General features: G+C 44.8%; 1 protein-coding gene across 8 annotated transcripts in view; it reads left to right on the top strand.

Annotated features, from left to right (window-relative positions):
- Positions 1 to 19,620, top strand: part of LOC129822832 (zinc finger protein 438-like) — a 99,872-nt gene that overhangs the window by 64,950 nt on the left and 15,302 nt on the right. For 4 of the 8 annotated variants that reach the window (XM_055881273.1, XM_055881272.1, XM_055881270.1 and 1 more), the window contains 2 exons: positions 1,405 to 1,523; positions 17,178 to 17,265. The gene's annotated coding sequence lies outside the window, so the exon portion shown is untranslated. Of the gene's footprint in view, positions 1 to 13; positions 1,117 to 1,404; positions 1,524 to 17,177; positions 17,266 to 17,596; positions 19,126 to 19,620 lie in introns of those variants that run through there. The other 4 variants (XM_055881276.1, XM_055881275.1, XR_008754538.1 and 1 more) reach the window with 3 other exon arrangements.

Raw genomic sequence — 19,620 nt, 5'->3', positions numbered from 1 at the left:
CCTGCAGCGCAAATTAAGTGAGGTGAAATTTACTACAGTTTGCCAGCTATATATCTTAACTATTAAGTTAACTATCTAAATAAGTTCTCTCCAGCTGGGTTTTGCTAACGTTAACTAAGTGGCTGATGTCAAGCTTCTTTGTAATAGCAGCAGAGACATTCCCCTCTTGGATTAAGATCCAAGCTGCCTAATATTAGTTTTTTTGTGTGCTGCAAACTGTGTTTTGAGATACTTTATGAGCTTGGTTCTCTGTCCTAGGAGTAAATGTTTGCATGCACTCGTTAGCATTTACCTAGCATCCACTATGAGAATTCCTTAGTACTTGTTAGAATTTTGTTAAAATTCTGGTTCTGGGATGTTTTATGTGTGTGTTTCCCTGCAAAAAATAGCATCCTTGTGTGCACTACCGGTAATACCGTATAACCCTGGATGGCAGAGGCACAGTATGAAAGTATGGAAATCTGTATACTGCCCAATCCTAAACCGTAGTCTTGGACTAAGAAGCACCTTTAATTGATATTCTCCATAGATCGTCCTTTTGAATCCAGGACAAGGCTCAATCTGTATCTGGGAAACCGGCCCTGTATGTTTAGAGTTTAGTGTTCCTTTCCTATATACTGTGCATATGTTGCATATGGGTTGACTTAAGCATTTCTTTATGTGTTTAAAACTGCAGAAGAACAGAGGCATCATTCCCTTTTGTAGGCCCGCGGACCAATAAAAAGTGTATGGATGTGGGTACACAGACCCACGAGCCACTGCGGCCCCTCATGAGTTCAATTTTTTTGTGGCCCACATCAAACTTCCCATCCCTGATCTAGAGCCATTTTTTCTATAAATATGTACTGAAAACACTGTTCTCTGTGTGTGTGTGTGTGTGTGTGTGTATGCGCACGTGTATATGTGCGTGTGTTACCGTTACTCTGAAACAATGGAGGTGTCAGGGTGAATTATCTCTCTTCTCTGGCTGAGTGCTTAGAGATGTACCCAGAGTTTTGCTGAGTTGCAGGTGAATGAGTTGTTTTTCTTCTTTTCCTTCCCTTGTCTTTTTCCCCCTCCCTTTCTTTTGCTTTTCACTCTTGAGGTTCTCCAACAAGGTTGTTGGAAGAGGATAAGGTGTGTTAACTGAATAATTTACACAGTAGAATGCTCTTGATTTATTTAATATAGAGCCTGACAGAGTGGCCAGGGGTCCCCAACCACCCACCTGGCTGGTAGCCTGGTGTGTTAAACGAAACATTCCTTTGTCTAATGTTTGGGCAGAGCAGCAGGGGCTTCTAATGTTTGGGCAGAGCACCACAATCTGTGTGTCTAATGGATGCCTTAAAAATACTATCAGAAATAATGTGATTTTACAGTAGTATATTTAGTTAATTCAGCCTATATCTACTGTTTGTGTTCCAGGGGCCCGTGGAGAGGTTCAGGGAGAGGAGCAGACCTCTGGCACCGACCCTGGAAGAGAGGAGGGACCACCTCATAGAGAGAAGGGTCCACAACAGAAGGAGGACGGAACAATGCCATTGGTAATACAGTTTTTTTAAACATTTTTCATTTATGCTGTGTGTTTGAGATAAGGCTGGACGATATGACAAAAATATAATATCACAATATTTTTTTACATTTTGGACTGTCTTTTATGTTGTTGAATAATAAAAGTTCTAAATTTGCTTTATGAGTAGTGTGTGACCATAGGGTGGAAACACATTCTAAGTGATTTCAATGGGTCTCTCTCCATTCTGATTGTTTTATACTGTTCAGTTAAAAAAAACTTCTAGGGGACCCTATAATCTTTGGCTACATATAAATGTTTTCTCTTAGCCACTTCGCCTATTCCTCTTTGATTTAAAAGATACTGTTGCACAAACAACATGCTGATTTAGGGCTAAACCATCACTGGTACCAGGCTGTATAACATTTACTGGTACTAGGCTGTGCTACATTTAATGTGACTCAGTACATTTTATTAGCTAGCCAGCTAACTAGCGATTAGCATTTGAAAAATGTATTTAACCTTTTATTTAACTAGGCAAGTCAGTTAACAAATTCTTATTTACAATGACGGCCTAGGAACTGTGGGTTAACTGCCTTGTTCAGAGGTAGAACGACAGATTTTTACCTCAGGAATTCGATTTAGCAACTTTTCGGTTACTGGCCCAAAGCTCTAACCACTAGGCTACCTGCCTCCCCAGGTAGCGGCCCAACAGGACTAGCTGTTTGCAGATGTAAGAAACACAAACTAATAGTGTAATTGTAGAACGCTGGTGGATTTATATTAGGAAGCAAAGTTGAAAATGCATCGTAGTCATCAACATTGTTGCATGTGCTGCATTGACCATGCAGAGACTGAAAGCAAGTGTCTCATGGTCGAGCAACAATGAATGCGCTCCTTGAGTGACCGGGGCGGGGCTAGGTCTGTGTGGAAAGCAGCATGGAGCGAGAGAGCGGAGAGAGAGGACTCAAGTGGCAGAGTAAACTATATTTAACAAACTAAACATTCAAATACCGTTATAGAAGGTAAAGTAAAAACCCAAACCAGTCCGTGCATCAATACCGGTATATCGCAAAAAAACGGTATACCACCCAGCCCTAGTTTGAGATAAACCTGCGCAGGCTTGCACAGAATATTGTTGTCATAGGAAATTGAAAGATTAAAAGCTTCTCTGTAAAGGGGGAGAAACTCCCAAAAGCCTGCCTCGAATATCCAGGAATCAAAGATGACCGTTTCCTCTCCTCGCTTCTTATCATGTCCTGTTTACACAGACAGCCAGAGCAAAAGAGCGCCAAACGAACGTATCCACATCTCATCTCCTGTGTGTGATCCTCCTCTCCTCCTCCCAGGAGAGTCAAATCCCTCAACTATCATTGACCTCGTTATAGAAATAGATAATCTAACTCCGCCATCACATCTTTTACCATCTCTCCCCTTTCCTCCATTTTCTCTTTTCATCAACTCTGTACTATAATAGCTGACAGGACTGAATGAGTTAATCCTGAATGGCCTCCTGTCCTGGCCATGACAGGTTGGGGGTCATGGAGGAAAGGACACAAGGAAAGGAAGCTATCTGCCTCGATTGAGACACTGCCACTGTGTTCCCTCTGCTTTATGCCTCCTCTTTCGAGGCCCATTAAAACTAGCTAGTGAGGGTAAGGTTGTGTCTGTCTGTGTGTGTGGTTAATTTAACAGCATCACTGAAGGTAACTACAGTAATTACCCAGGGTTCCCTTTGATCCTGCCAGACAATGTTTCCCAGGTTCTAATGCCCATCAAAGACTCTGGAGCAGCTGCTCAATTTGTGCAGTAACCTTTTCTAACTCTGCTGAGACGAGAGAGAGACAGGCAGGCTTTCACCTTTCCCTCTCTATACCTCAGGAATGAGCACTGTGTTTTTCAGTTTGGCGCTAACTAACCAGACCTGGGTTCAAGTGGTATTTGATTTATTTTCAAATACTTTACAGCATTTGATTGGAGTGCCTAGACGTGTGGGTTTTGCAGTTTTTGGACTATTCCATTGGTTCCATTGTGCCAGGTTAGCTCAAACAAGCACAGTTAGTCATTGAAGGATTGAAAATCAATTTTGAACCCAGTGTGTGTGCTTAGTCCCCACCTGTACTCCCTGTTCACCAATGACAGTGTGCCCATGCATAACTCCAACACCACCAGCTGATGACACGACGGTGGTAGGTCTGATCACCGACGACGACGAGACAGCCTACAGGGAGGAGGTCAGAGATCTGGCTGTGTGGTGCCAGCACAACAAGGCTCAGAAAATTGCCAAAGACCCCAGCCACCCAAGCCATAGACTGTTCACTCTGATACCGCATGGCAAGAGGTACCGATGCACCAAGGCTGGGACCAAAAGGCACCAGAACAGCTTCTATCCCCAGGCAATAAGACTGCTAACCAGTTAATCAAATGACTATTTGATTATCACCCAGACTATTGCATTAACCCTTTTTTGCACAGACTCTACCCACACACTCACACACACTGACACGCCAACACACACATACACACGCACTACATACGCTCACACACACATGCATATTGATGCCACACACAAACACACACGTACTTTCACACCACTTACATTGCTGCTACTCTGTCAATTAGCTATCCTGATTGGCTAGTTGCTTTTACAGCTACCTACATCTACACATTACCTCAACTACCTCGTACCTCTGCATATTGACTCAGTGCTGGTACACTGTAAAAAAAAAAAAAAAAATACATGTCATTTGACAAACTTCACTAACATTTTACAGTAATTTCCTTTTTTTTTTTGGAATAATGAACAAATTCTAGTAAAATTACAGTAATCATCTCTAATTCAAAAATCTTCCTGGAATTTTACAGTTAACCTTTTCATACGTTAGTTCCAAATATATCTAACGGTCACCCCAGTGTGAGTTGTTTTATGTACGCGATGTCAGAATGCACTGTTCGCAACAGGACAGTAAACGCAACAGGACAGTAAACGCAACAGGACAGTAAACACGTGCTGCCTGCTAATTACAGTTGAAGTCGGAAGTTTACATATACTTAGGTTGGAGTCATTAAAACTCGTTTTTCAACCACTCCACAAATGTTTTGTTAAAAAACGAGTCCTATATATCGACATCACCTGAAAGGCCGTTCAGCAAGGAAGAAGCCGCTGCTCCAAAACCTCCATTAAAAAAAGCCAGACTACGGTTTGCAACTGCACATGGGGACAAAGATCGTACTTTTTGGAGAAATATCCTCTGGTCTGATGAAACAAAATAGAACTGTTTGGCCATAATGACCATCGTTATGTTTGGAGGAAAAAGGGGGAGGCTTGCAAGCCGAAGAACACCATCCCAACCGTGAAGCACAAGGGTGGCAGCATCATGTTGTGGGGGTGCTTTGCTGCAGGAGGGACTGGTGCACTTCACAAAATAGATGGCTTCATGAGGCAGGAAAAGTATGTGGATATATTGAAGCAACATCTCAAGACATCAGTCAGGAAGTTGAAGCTTGGTCGCAAATGGGTCTTCCAAATGGACAATGACCCCAAGCATACTTCCAAAGTTGTAGCAAAATGGCTTAAGGACAACAAAGTCAAGGTATTGGAGTGGCCTTCACAAAGCCCTGACCTCAATCCTATAAAAAATGTGTTGGCAGAACTGAAAAAGCATGTGCGATCAAGGAGGCCTACAAACCTGACTCCGTTACACCAGCTCTGTCAGGAGGAATGGGCCAAAATTCACCCATCTTATTGTGGGAAGCTTGTGGAAGGCTACCCGAAACGTTTGCCCCAAGTTCAACAATTTAAAGGCAATGCTACCAACTACTAATTGAGTGCATGTAAACTTCTGAGCCACTGGGAATGTGATAAGTTTTTCTGCATTGACCCCTTTTTGCACTAACTCTTTTGAGTCATCACATACTTTTCTGTTACTGTTTATTATCTATCGTATTGCCTAGTCACTTTATCCCTACTTAGATGTACATACATTTGGAAAGTACCCCTTGACTTTTTCCACATTTTGTTACTTTGCAGCCTTATTGTAAAATGGATTAAATAAAAGAAAAATCCTCATCAATCTACACAATACTCCATAATGACAAAGCGAAAACAGGTTTTTAGGAATGTTTGCTAAAAGTACATTTCGTTACATAAATATTCAGATCCTTTGCTATGCGACTTGAAATTGTGCTCAGGTGCATCCTGTTTCCATTGCTCACCCTTGATGTTTCTGCAGCTTGATTGGAGTCCATCTGTGGTAAATTCAATTGATTGGACATGATTTGGGAGGCACACATCTGTATATATAAGGTCCCACAGTTGACAGTGCATGTCAGAGCAAAAACCAAACAGTGAGGTCGAAGGAATTGTCCATAGAGCTCCGAGACAGGATTGTGTCGAGGCAGAGATCTTGGGAAGGGTACCAAACAAATTCTTCAGCATTGAAGGTCCCCAAGAACACAGTGACCTCCATCATTCTTAAATGGAAGAAATTTGGAACCACCAAGACTCTTCCTAGAGCTGGCCACCCAGCAATCAGGGGAGAAGGGCCTTGATCATGGAGGTGACCAAGATCCTATTTTTATACATTTGCAAAAATGTCTAAAATAACTTTTTGCTTTGTCATTATGAGGTATCAATTTCATCAATTTTAGATTTAGGCTGTAACGTAACAAATTGTGGAAAAAGTCAAGGGGTCTGAATACTTTACGAAAGCACTATATACCTCAATTACCTCGTACCCCAGCACATCGTCTAGATACTGGTACCCCGGGTATATAGCCAAGTTATCGTTACTCATTGTTTATTTATTCCTTGTTTATTTAAATTTTTTAAATTCTGCATTATTTGGAAGGAGCCCGTAAGTAAGCATTTCACTCTTAATCCACACTTGTTGTTTACGAACCATGTGACAAATATTTTTTTTAAATTGAGCCACAAGACCCATTTTTATACTAGCATCAGGCTCTAAGTACTAATACTCCAGGCTACAGTACTTTTATGTAAATTAAGAGGGTGTTGCCTTGACCTGCTTTTAGAAACTTCATATCACCTCTTAGAGGAGAAGAACCTGTGGGACGATCTGCATATTCCTTTGATCTCCATCAACCAGGTCTCAGGGAACAGTCATCATTAAAGGAAAAAAGGATGGCCAAACAGACTGGGTGCCTCTTACGCTAGCCCTTCTGCTACCTATACCTGATGCTGCTAGCACTACCACTCCTCCACCGTAAGACCGCCCTTCTCTGAAGCATGAAGCTGCCCTTCGCTTCAAACAGCTCCTTGAGGTGCGGTCAAAGCCACTCTGTCCTTTACCACCCAGTCCAGTGATGGAGGTGCACTGCCCTTGGATAGAGGGGTTGTTTTCCTACTCTTTCTTTCCTTTCTCCTCTCTGTTTATCTGTCTCTCCGTTCGTCACGTCCCTGAACCGGCTCACACAGACAGAGCTGTGTTTTATACACACACAGACAGAAAGAGAATTTCCCCACCTCTCTGACTGCGCCCTACGTTCTACCGTTTCGTCTGCCCTGTGTATGCAGTACATGGTGCCTAAAAATTAGAAAGCCACACGATCCTTTCCTTCCTAGCGGAGGAGCCCCATTAAACGAGTTCTCCCATAGCACTGCGATGTTCTGTGTTGTCATTTAGGTGGGACTAGAGAAGCAGGTGTTTTCTTAGGCCCTATTCCCACTACAAGACATGAAGGAGAGTCTGAGGAGCGGGGTGATGAAAGAGAATTCTCCTTTTCAATTCACATTACAGTACATCCTTGCCGTGTCTTTTATGTTGGCTGGCAACGTGCCATTCCTACTCAGCAGCTCAAATTGACCGTAAATATCACAGTAGCCAGTAAGCACAAACTATTCAACAATGACAGAAACTTTCCTTTTAAAACGTGTTACACAATTGAATAATGCAACAATTCACAAGCATGTACTGTATGTGCTGACAATTAAAGGGTTTATTTTCTCGTCTGTAGGCTACATTCATTACATTTTAGCTTCAGTACAAAGCACAGAGTTGCTATATCAGCATGTCTTCAACATTAGCCTATCAAAAATGAACAATTAACCCTCTCATATGAATAGAAAAGTACAGTAGGCCTACCTTACAACATTACAACAAACCCGGCGTCATTTTTATCAATATCATGCAAATCATGTGAGTTCACCGTGATCAACTGTTTTGTATGGAAACCCACCCACCCCCTCCAAACAAAAATGCCTCATGATTTGTCAAAGTGGACAATTAGTCTGTGCTCAGTCTGATTACCACAGCTGCCGGTAGCCTAGAGAAGCCTATGCGCTCTGATCTCATCTGGACCAGCGGAAACATCATGTTTTTATAGCCTAAGCTATGTATTTGTAGCCTAAAATAGGCCAATTTATTTATGTTCTGAGAAATTGTGATTGTGATCTAATGTGGTTTATACACTTCGGTTGCTTAGGCTACCTAGGCCTTTTTAATACACAATTATTGACTGGAATGAATCAATCAACACAATACTGATGACATACTGTACGAGTATCTTTTTAATTACTTTTAATTACAGATTAGAAGAAGAATTGGAAATGGGATTCACTAGACTTCTACCAAGTGGATCAGATTCAGATCCACTTTATTATCCCACCAGGGGGAAATTAATTTGGTCATGGGCTTACAAAGACAGTACATAAAACATGACACAGAAACTACACAAAATAATTCATTCAGAGCGCTATAGCTATACATTTTAAAGTGAAAGCGCAATATGCTGTGTACTCGAAGGACCAACAGACAATCTATTATACAGCCTAATAGCTGTTGGAATTAAAGAGTCCCCATATCTATCATAATCTACCCTTGTCCGGCTACTGCTGAAACTGAATTTTGAGTGAAGGGGATGAGCACTGTCCTGTGGTAATCAGACTGAGCACAGAACTTTGAACTTCTGGCGCCGACAGAGATGGCCGCCTCGCTTCGCGTTCCTAGGAAACTATGCAGTATTTCGTTTTTTTATGTATTATTTCTTACATTGTTACCCCAGGTAATCTTAGGTTTTATTGCATAAGGGTCAGGAGGAACTATTGGATATAAGAGCAACGTCAACTCGCCAACATTACGACCAGGAATACGACTTTCCCGAAGCGGATCCTCTGTTTAGCCTACCACCCAGGACAATGGATCGGATCCCAGCCGGCGACCCCAAACAACGACGCCGTAGAAGAAGGGGCAGACGGAGCGGTCTTCTGATCAGGCTCCGTAGACGGGCACATCGTGCACCGCTCCCGAGTAAACTACTCGCCAATGTCCAGTCTCTTGACAACAAGGTAGACGAAATCCGAGCAAGGGTAGCATTCCAGAGAGACATCCGAGACTGTAACGTTCTTTGTTTCACGGAAACATGGCTCACTCGAGACACGCTATCTGAGTCGGTACAGCCACCTGGTTTCTTCGCGCATTGCGCCGACAGAAACAAGCATCTCTCTGGTAAGAAGAAGGGAGAGGGTGTATGCCTTATGATTAATGAGACGTGGTGTGATCATAACAACATACAGGAACTCAAGTCCTTTTGTTCACCTGACTTAGAATTTCTCACAATCAAATGCCGACCGCATTATCTACCAAGAGAATTCTCTTCGATCATAATCACAGTCGTGTATATTCCTCCCCAAGCAAACTGGAAACCACATATCCTGAGGCTGCCTTTATTGTAGCCGGGGATTTTAACAAGGCTAATCTGAAAACAAGGCTCCCTAAATTCTATCAGCATATCGATTGTCCTACCAGGTCTGGCAAAACCCTAGACCACTGTTATTCTAACTTCCACGATGTGTGTATAACGCCCTCCCCCGCCCTCCCTTCGGAAAAGCTGACCACGACTCCATTTTGTTGCTCCCAGCCTATAGACAGAAACTAAAACAGGAAGCTCCCGTGCTCAGGTCTGTTCAACGCTGGTCCGACCAATCGGATTCCACGCTTCAAGATTGCTTCGCTCACATGGACTGGGATATGTTCCGCATTGCGGCGAACAACAACACTGACGAATACGCTGATTCGGTGTGCGAGTTTATTAACAAGTGCATCGGTGATGTTGTACCCACAGCGCCTATTAAAACATTCCCCAACCAGAAACCGTGGATTGATGGCAGCATTCGCGCAAAACTGAACGCGCAAACCACTGCTTTTAATCAGGGCAAGGTGACCGGAAACATGACCGAATACAAACAGCATAGCTATTCCCTCCGCAAGGCAATCAAACAAGCTAAGCGTCAGTACAGAGACAAAGTGGAGTCTCAATTCAACGGCTCAGACACGAGAGGTATGTGGCAGGGTCTACAGTCAGTCACGGACTGCAAAAGAAAAACCAGCCCCGTCGCGGATCACGATGCCTTGCTCCCAGACAGACTAAACAACTTTTTGCTCGCTTTGAGGACAATACAGTGCCACTGACACGGCACGCTACCAAAACCTGCGGGCTCTCCTTCACTGTAGCCAGCATGAGTAAAACATTTAAACGTGTTCACCCTCGCAAGGCTGCAGGCCTAGACGGCATCCCCGGCCGCGTCCTCATAGCATGCGCAGACCAGCTGGCTGGTGTGTTTACAGACATATTCAATCAATCCTTATCCCATTCTGCTGTCCCCACATGCTTCAAGAGGGCCACCATTGTTCCTGTTCCCAAAAAAGCTAAGCTAACTGAGCTAAATGACTACTGCCCTGTAGCACTCACTTCCGTCATCATGAAGTGCTTTGAGAGACTAGTCAAGGACCATATCACCTCCACCCTACCTGACACCCTAGACCCACTCCAATTTGCTTACCGACCCAATAGGTCCACAGACGACGCAATCGCCATCACACTGCACACTGTCCTAACCCATCTGGACAAGAGGAATACCTATGTAAGAATGCTGTTCATCGATTACAGCTCAGCATTTAACACCATAGTACCCTCCAAACTCGTCATTAAGCTCTAGACCCTAGGTCTCGACCCCACCCTGAGCAACTGGGTCCTGGACTTCCTGACGGGCCGCCCCCAGGTGGTGAGGGTAGGTAACAACATCTCCACCCCGCTGATCCTCAACACTGGGTCCCCACAAGGGTGCGTTCTCAGCCCTCTCCTGTACTCCCTGTTCACCCACGACTGCGTGGCCATGCACGCCTCCAACTCAATCATCAAGTTTGCAGACGAGACTACAGTGGTAGGCTTGATTACCAACAACGACGAGACGGCCTACTGGGAGGAGGTGAGGGCCCTCGGAGTGTGGTGTCAGGAAAATAACCTCACACTCAATGTCAATAAGACAAAGGAGATGATCGTGGACTTCAGTAAACAGCAGAGGGTGCAGCCCCCTATCTACATTGACGGGACAGTAGTGGAGAGGGTAGAGCGTTTTAAGTTCCTTGGTGTACACATCACGGACAAACTGAAATGGTCCACCCACACAGACAGCGTGGTGAAGAAGGCGCAGCAGCGCCTCTTCAACCTCAGGAGGCTGAAGAAATGCAGCTTGTCACCAAAAACACTCACAAACTTTTACAGATGCACAATCGAGAGCATCCTGTCGGGCTGTATCACTGCCTGGTACGGCAGCTGCTCCGCCCATAACCGGAAGGCTCTCCAGAGGGTATTGAGGTCTGCACAACGCATCACCGGGGGCAAACTACCTGCCCTCCAGGACACCTACACCACCCGATGTCACAGGAAGGCCAAAAAGATCATCAAGGACAACAACCACCTGAGCCACTGCCAGTTCACCCCGCTATCATCCATAAGGCGAGGTCAGTACAGGTGCATCAAAGCGGGGACCGAGAGACTGAAAAACAGCTTCTATCTCAAGGCCATCAGACTGTTAAACAGCAATCACTAACATTGAGTGGCTGCTGCCAACATACTGACTCAACTCCAGCCACTTTAATAATGGAAAAATGTATGTAATCAATTTATCACTAGCCACTTTATATTATATAATGTTTACTTACCCTACATTACTCATCTCATATGTATATACTGTACACTATACCATCTACTGCATCTTGCCATCTTGATGTAATTAAATGAATCACTAGCCACTTTAAACAATGCCACTTTATATAATGTTCTCTTACCCTACATTACTCATCTCATATGTATATACTGTACGCTATACCATTTACTGCATCTTGCCATCTTGATGTAATGTATCACTAGTCACTTTAAACAATGCCACTTCATATAATGTTTTCATACCCTACATTACTCATCTCATATGTACAGTGGGGAGAACAAGTATTTGATACACTGCCCATTGTGCAGGTTTTCCTACTTACAAAGCATGTAGAGGTCTGTCATTTTTATCATAGGTACATATCAACTGTGAGAGACGGAATCTAAAACAAAAATCCAGAAAATCACATTGAATGATTTTTAAGTAATTCATTTGCATTTTATTGCATGACATAAGTATTTGATACACAAGTGTAAAGGAATGAATACGAATATGTACATAAAAATATATAAATGAGTGATGGCCGAACGGCACAGGCAAGATGCAGTAGATGGTATAGAGTACAGTATATACAGTGGGGAGAACAAGTATTTAATACACTGCCGATTTAGCAGGTGTTCCTACTTACAAAGCATGTAGAGGTCTGTCATTTTTATCATAGGTACACTTCAACTGTGAGAGACGGAATCTAAAATCCAGAAAATCACATTGTATGATTTTTAAGTAATTCATTTGCATTTTATTGCATGACATAAGTATTTGATCACCTACCAAACAGTAAGAATTCCGGCTCTCACAGACCTGTTAGTTTTTCTTTAAGAAGCCCTCCTGTTCTCTACTCATTACCTGTATTAACGGTACCTGTTTGAACTCGTTACCTGTATAAAGGACACCTGTCCACACACTCAATCAAACAGACTCCAACCTCTTCACAATGGCCAAGACCAGAGAGCTGTGTAAGGACATCAGGGATAAAATTGTAGACCTGCACAAGGCTGGGATGGGCTACAGGACAATAGGCAAGCAGCTTGGTGAGAAGGCAACAACTGTTGGCGCAATTATTAGAAAATGGAAGAAGTTCAAGATGACGGTCAATCACCCTCGGTCTGGGGATCCATGCAAGATCTCACCTCGTGGGGCATCAATGATCATGAGGAAGGTGAGGGATCAGCCCAGAACTACATGGCAGGACCTGGTCAATGACCTGAAGAGAGCTGGGACCACAGTCTCAAGAAAACCATTAGTAACACACTACGCCGTCATGGATTAAAATCCTGCAGCGCACGCAAGGTCCCCCTGCTCAAGCCAGCGCATGTCCAGGCCCGTCTGAAGTTTGCCAATGATCATCTGGATGATCCAGAGGAGGAATGGGAGAAGGTCATATGGTCTGATGAGACAAAAATAGAGCTTTTTGGTCTAAACTCCACTCGCCGTGTTTGGAGGAAGAAGTATGAGTACAACCCCAAGAACATCATCCCAACCGTGAAGCATGGAGGTGGAAACATCATTCTTTGGGGATGCTTTTCTGCAAAGGGGACAGGACGACTGCACCGTATTGAGGGGAGGATGGATGGGGCCATGTATCGCGAGATCTTTGCCAACAACCTTCCCTCAGTAAGAGCATTGAAGATGGGTCGTGGCTGGGTCTTCCAGCATGACAACGACCCGAAACACACAGCCAGGGCAACTAAGGAGTGGCTCCGTAAGAAGCATCTCAAGGTCCTGGAGTGGCCTAGCCATTCCATTTGTGGCCTGCTGGGGGTCATTTTGAGGGCGGAGGTAGCGGTCCTGCTGCTGGGTTGTTGCCCTCCTACGGCCTCCTCCACGTCTCCTGATGTACTGGCCTGTCTCCTGGTAGCGCCTCCATGCTCTGGACACTACGCTGACAGACACAGCAAACCTTTTTGCCACAGCTCGCATTGATGTGCCATCCTGGATGAACTGCACTACCTGAGCCAGTTGTGTGGGTTGTAGACTCCGTCTCATGCTACCACTAGAGTGAGAGCACCGCCAGCATTCAAAAGTGACCAAAACATCAGCCAGGAAGCATAGGAACTGAGAAGTGGTCTGTGATCACCACCTGCAGAATCACTCCTTTTTTGGGGGTGTCTTGCTAATTGCCTATAATTTCCACCTTTTGTCTATACCATTTGCACAACAGCATGTGAAATTTATTGTCAATAAGTGTTGCTTCCTAAGTGGACAGTTTGATTTCACAGAAGTGTGATTGACTTGGAGTTACATTGTGTTGTTTAAGTGTTCCCTTTATTTTTTTGAGCAGTGTACATAGACTTGGCATCCCTGGCCACTTTAATAATGTATAAATAATGTTTACATACTGCTTTACTCATCTCATATGTGTATATACGCTAATCTGCTGTATTTTTGTCAATGCCACTCCTACATTGCTCAATCAAATTTTTATATATTTCTTAATTCCATTATTTTACTTTTATATTTGTGTGTATTGTTGTGAATTGTTAGATATTACTGCACTGTTGGAGCTAGGAACACAAGCATTTTGCTACACCTGCAATAACATCCGCTAAATATGTGTATGTGACCAGTAAAACTAGATTTGATTTGAAATGGCACCCTATTCCCTAGTGCACAACTTTTGACCAGCGAAATGAAAGGGCAGGTAAAGGTTTAGTGTGGAACATAGTAAGATGACGAACACACACTTCCTTCTCCGTAACTCTCTGGGAATGTCTCATCCAAAAGGGTATGTCCCAAAATAGCACCCTATTTCCTTTACAGTGCACTAATTTTGACCAGGGACCATAGGGCTCTGACCATAGGGTTCTGACCAGGGACTAGTGCCCTATAGAGTATGGAAATAGGGTGTCATTTGGGACACACCCAGAGAGCTGAGACGGGAACACTACACGGTCACAAGCGCTTCTATCTGACCTCTAACCCAGAGGTGACAGTGACATCACCTAGGCCCGGTGACAGACAGGGCCAAATATGTCTGTAGACTTCCGTAGAGTGATCATTCTGAAGGAGCCACTGTGGACAGAGAGGTATTCATTTCCTGTGTTGAAGAGAAAGGAGAGAAAGGCAGGATGCTGTAAACCAGCCAATCACCTTTGACCTGGCGTAGCTGTTGACGAGGCTGTGAGTGTGTATGTCATTTCCATAACACTACCAGGTTTCTGTCACAGCTACACACGCGCTCGCTCCCACACACACGGCTTTGTGTGTGTGTGTAGCTGTGGCAGAACCCTGGTAGTGTTATGGAAATGACATGCACACTCAGCCTCGTCAACAGCTACGACAGGTCAAAGGTGATTGGCTGGTTTACAGCATTGTGCCTTTCTCCTCCACTCTGTTCAACACAGGAAAGCTCTGTCCACGGTGGCTCCTTCCGACAGAATTATCACTCTACGGAAGTCTACAGCCATATTTGGCCTGAGAATGTTGTAAAAAAAATCACATACAGAGATCGGCAGAAACTGATCCGATTTTATCACAAAGTAGCCAGAATATCCCGTCTTTACTACTGTAACAATTAAAGGTAGGCTCAGCGATATGACTTAGATGCAGAAAGAAAACGGCATAGAGGATCAATTTCTGCAACAACTAAGAGCGTTAAAGCGGAAGGCTCAACTTCTCCGCTGTTTTGGGCCCCTGGCTACCATGCTGTAACAGAGTGATGCAAACCAATGCACATGCGCAGATACTGTGTGAGAGCGAAGTCTTGCATCTTGCTCATCCCAATATCTGCGGTGCTTCTCGCGGTAATGTCATTTAGGTGAATCTACATTTAAGCAAGATTTTGCTTAATTAACAAATTAGCTGAATGGAATCCTTGCTAGTTTTTTGGGGGGGGAAATCTGAACGCTGACAAACACACAAACAAACACTCTTTTTTTCCCTTTGAGATGGCTATTGATTGATCCACATCCCTATTTAGAGCCAAGCGGCTAGATCGTAATTGGAATTGATTTCTTTCATTGATCTGTTCAGGACAGGTGCCAGCTAACGTCATACGGTGGTGTGCTCCTGTTCCTGTGTGTCCACTCTGCGTGGCGCTGAATACCATGGGCTTGCGTCCCAAATGGCACCCTATTTCATATGTGGTGCACTACTTTTGATGCAAAGTATATTGAAAGCAGCTGCTTCCACACAGGTGTGGTTCCTGAGTTAAGGAGGAAATTAACATCCCATCCCATAGGTAGCGTCGTGTATAAAAAGGCCCAGTTGCCCATTATTTTGGCTACCATGTCTAGAAGAAATCATCAAATACGACACTTTATGTTGGTGTTTCCTTTATTTGGGCAGTTACCTGTATGTGTACTGTATATAGGGAATAGGGTGCCATTTGGGACACTCGGTATGTTCTGCCCTCCCCCACTGCACTACACCTCTGTGTCTGTCTTGTAAGAGTTGAAGCTGAAGAACTCCGTCCTCCTTTCTTCCTCCCCATGCGGTCGCTACCTCCTTGTCCCTCCCTCCCTCCCTCCATCTGCTCTGGGATAAAACAAGTAGTTCTGCAAACACTGATTTTAATTTCCCCCCTGACCGACCCTGCGCTCCTCAGAGAGACAGCAGAGATCCTGCTCGACACACAGACACACCTCCACGTCCTGGACGAATCCCTAACCTCCACAGGAGAAGTTAGTGTTTAGTACGCATGTAGGAAAAAGCAATCGAGCATAGATGCATCTTGAGTGCACTCACGACACAAACAAATATGGAATTATCTGATTCCTTCCCGCTTGGTGGATACGTAGAATGCAGCTCTGTGTTTTGATATTGAAATGGCATGTGCTGTCAGATCGGTTTTAGTGTAGATAATTCCCGATACCTAGTGTACACACTCATACTAAATACCACACAGGTCCTAATATAATTGAGGCTCTGGTACCACAGACACTCAGAGAGCTTTAGCTGTGAGGTGTTGTAGAGGAGAGTACCGTGATTATGGAAAGGTGGCTGGGAACATGCTTGCTGGACATGCCCCCCCCCCCCCGCATCCTGCCCTTATCTAGCAGAGATCCAGAGCTTTCATCCTGGCTAAGACCTGGGGGAGGTTGGCCTGGCCTCCACTGGGCCGGCTGCTGCTGTTGTCCCCCCCCCCCCTTCCCTCTCCCCCTGACCCTCCATTCCAGACCCCCCTCCGTCCTCCACCCGTCTTCCTCCAGCCTGTGTCTACGTCCCAACTGGCATCCTATTCCCTATATAGTGCACTACTTTTGACCAGACAATAGTAGTGCACTATGTATGGAATAAGGTGGCACTTGGGATGCAGCTCTTATCTTTCAGCCCCAGATGAGCACTCTCACCTACAGGCGGGATTACATGTCTCTCACCAGGCCTGTCTCTTTGTGTGGTTGCTGTACGGCTCTCTCCCTGTAAGTCCTCCTGCTGTTTGAAGGTTCTGTTTGTTCTAGCTCTGCGTGAAGCACCAGGTTTTCTTGATAGATTTTTTTTTTTTTACTACGAAAAGAAGCAGAGAATCAAGAGAAGCCTCCTCTCTCTTTGTTCCACTGACTGAGACAAGACCAGCACTGCTCCATCTGCTTCATCTAATCTTATTCATTGTGATCTAAAAGGAAACGCTGATCCTAAGTCAGCACTCCTACTCTGAGACGCTCCATACACACTACCCCTATTTATCGGTTGTCTTGTGGAAGTGGATGAAGATAGAATTAACACAATTCAGTTAATTTCATTCTCTGTAATTGCTTGTACTGTTTGTTCTTGTTTATTCAGGACATCTGCCTTGGGACAGAGCCATGACCAGTCTGGAGCCAGACTGAAGACTGGACTCCACACTCTGACTGAAACCTTCAAGCACAAAGTAAGTAGGGCCAAAACCATAATACGAACAAGGGCCAAAACAGTGGAGAGAGCAAGAGGAAGTGCATGCTCCTAGACCACAACATTGTGCTTGATATGCCCGTTCTTAACTGGGTTGTCATTACAACAAATTATAGGCCTATGTTCCCACATGTCAACCAATCAGGGAGACATCAGATCAGCGGCCGGTCTGTGTATTGTTTGGGCGACTGGCTGCTCTCCCTGTCTGGCTGTGTCTCCGACGACACCCTATTCCCTATATATTGCAATACTTTTGACCAGGGCTCATTTGGAGCTCATTGGGGACTCAGCCTCTGTCTATCTGTCTGCAGCACAACCATGCTTACATGACCAATTGACCGCTGGGCCTTATCCATCCACCATCCATCTGATCCATCCAGCCTCCTCAGCACATTCCATTCCACGCGGATGGATACGTCAAGTGAACCGGTCCGACTAGAGCACTGCCTTGGCCCTACCGTAACCCTGGCGACCTGGCTGTTAACATAAACACCAGGCCTGACCTTTCACCTCTCAGCCTTACCTACTTATCTGGGTAACCCTGGGAAGGTCTGGCCCGGACGACATAGCCACGGTTTCCTGGTATTTCTGTCTCGCTTTCTGTTTATCTGTCTGTCTCTCTCACTCTTTATATATTCTTCTACTGCCAGGGAAGCCCTGTCCATCTGTCCTCAGCCCATCCCTGACCCCTGAACCCTGGTAGATTTTGAAGCCTTGCACTAGATTAAGTGTCTCCGTTTGTGACCTCATGTTCCCTTTGAGACTTGGGTAGAGACGTCCCTACAGGGAAAGACGAGGAATATGATGCTGATGTAGAAAGCTTGTTAAATAAAAAAGTAGTATATTGAGGTTAATTCATACAGTATAAACACATTATCAGATACAAATAAATGGATTGCTGGCAAATTTGTTTTATGTTAGCCACTGCTCATACTCATGTTGCTAACCTGCCCTGTATTAACATTGATCTCATCCTTGTATGTGTGCTCACGTAATCAAAATGCCCTCCAAAGGAATGACAACAGCAGAAACAACAACAACGAAGCTGTCTGATATGAGTCCATGTTGGGAGGAGCAGTCAGAAATCTGTGGGGTGGGATTCATGTTGGTAAAACTCCTCCTGCTTTCTCGCTCCAGTTAATCCCACCAGCTTGCCTCTGGGCCCGACCCCGTGTTTATGTCTGCTGCTGCTCAATGCTGTGCTCATGTCATTATCATCTGACGCAGGTGTGCAGGGGAGACCCACCTAATGCACTACTATATCACCACCCCCTAATTCACAATACACTACCCCCTGATTCACCACTACACCACCCCCTAATTCACAATACACTACCCCCGATTCACCACTACACCACCCCCTAATTCACAATACACTACCCCCGATTCACCACTACACCACCCCCTAATTCACAATACACTACCCCCAATTCACCACTACACCACCATACTAATACCCCATACCATGAACTGAGAGAGAGGACGATTTGTTACAGGGGTTTACTTCCTATTCACTATCTTTCTCTCTCCCTCTGTTTTTCTCCTTTTTTTCAAATTTTTTCTTGCTTGCTCTTTCTTTCTCATCATCATCTGCGTCGCTATAATGTGTTTGACACTGGGGACCTCAACAGTGAGGCCCCTCCCCCCAGGGCAGGTCGACATGTGGCTAATGGGGGGAGGAGGGAGGGTTTTTGGCATCCTCATTCTGCAGATAGGGACGCACACTGAGGAGAATCCCTATACGAGAGAGAGAGGGAAACAGAAGGAGAGAGAGGGGGTCCTGAAGAAAGACAGAGGAGGAGAAGAAATGAGGGAGATACATGATGGACAGAAGAGAGAGGTAGTTATTGAGGGGGGCGAGGAACAGGGTGCAAGCAAGACATAGAAGGCAGAGGGGAGAGATGGAAGGAGGCAGTTCTTGTATTTAGATTTGGATCTTGAATTTGTGGTTTAAACACACACTGACTGGACAACAGGATGTAGCTAGCCTGAGGCTATAGTCTTCATCAACACCTCTCCAGTCCTCCTGTCTGTCTGTCCCACCAGTGTACTTCCTGTGGCAGCCCTGGGCCTGGGTTGGAAGGTCATCTGATGGGTTTTCTTAAAGCAGCACACACATCCTCTGGAGACTAGGGCTGTGTCTCAAATGGCACCCTATTCCTTATATAGTGCACTACTTTTGACTAGGGTCCATAGCACTGAGGTACAAAAGAACTGGCGACTGCGTCCAAGATGTCCGACTGTTGTTTTCAACGTAATCTACTCGCGTTTGCATACGCCGATTTCATGCACCGTCTATATCCGGGTTGCATCCGGTTTACACGGCCCGACTTCA

The sequence above is a fragment of the Salvelinus fontinalis genome, chromosome 25, assembly GCF_029448725.1.
Source record: "Salvelinus fontinalis isolate EN_2023a chromosome 25, ASM2944872v1, whole genome shotgun sequence".
NCBI lineage: Eukaryota > Metazoa > Chordata > Actinopteri > Salmoniformes > Salmonidae > Salvelinus > Salvelinus fontinalis.
Note: the sequence above shows the minus strand (reverse complement) of the source record. Positions and strands in the feature narration are given on the sequence as shown.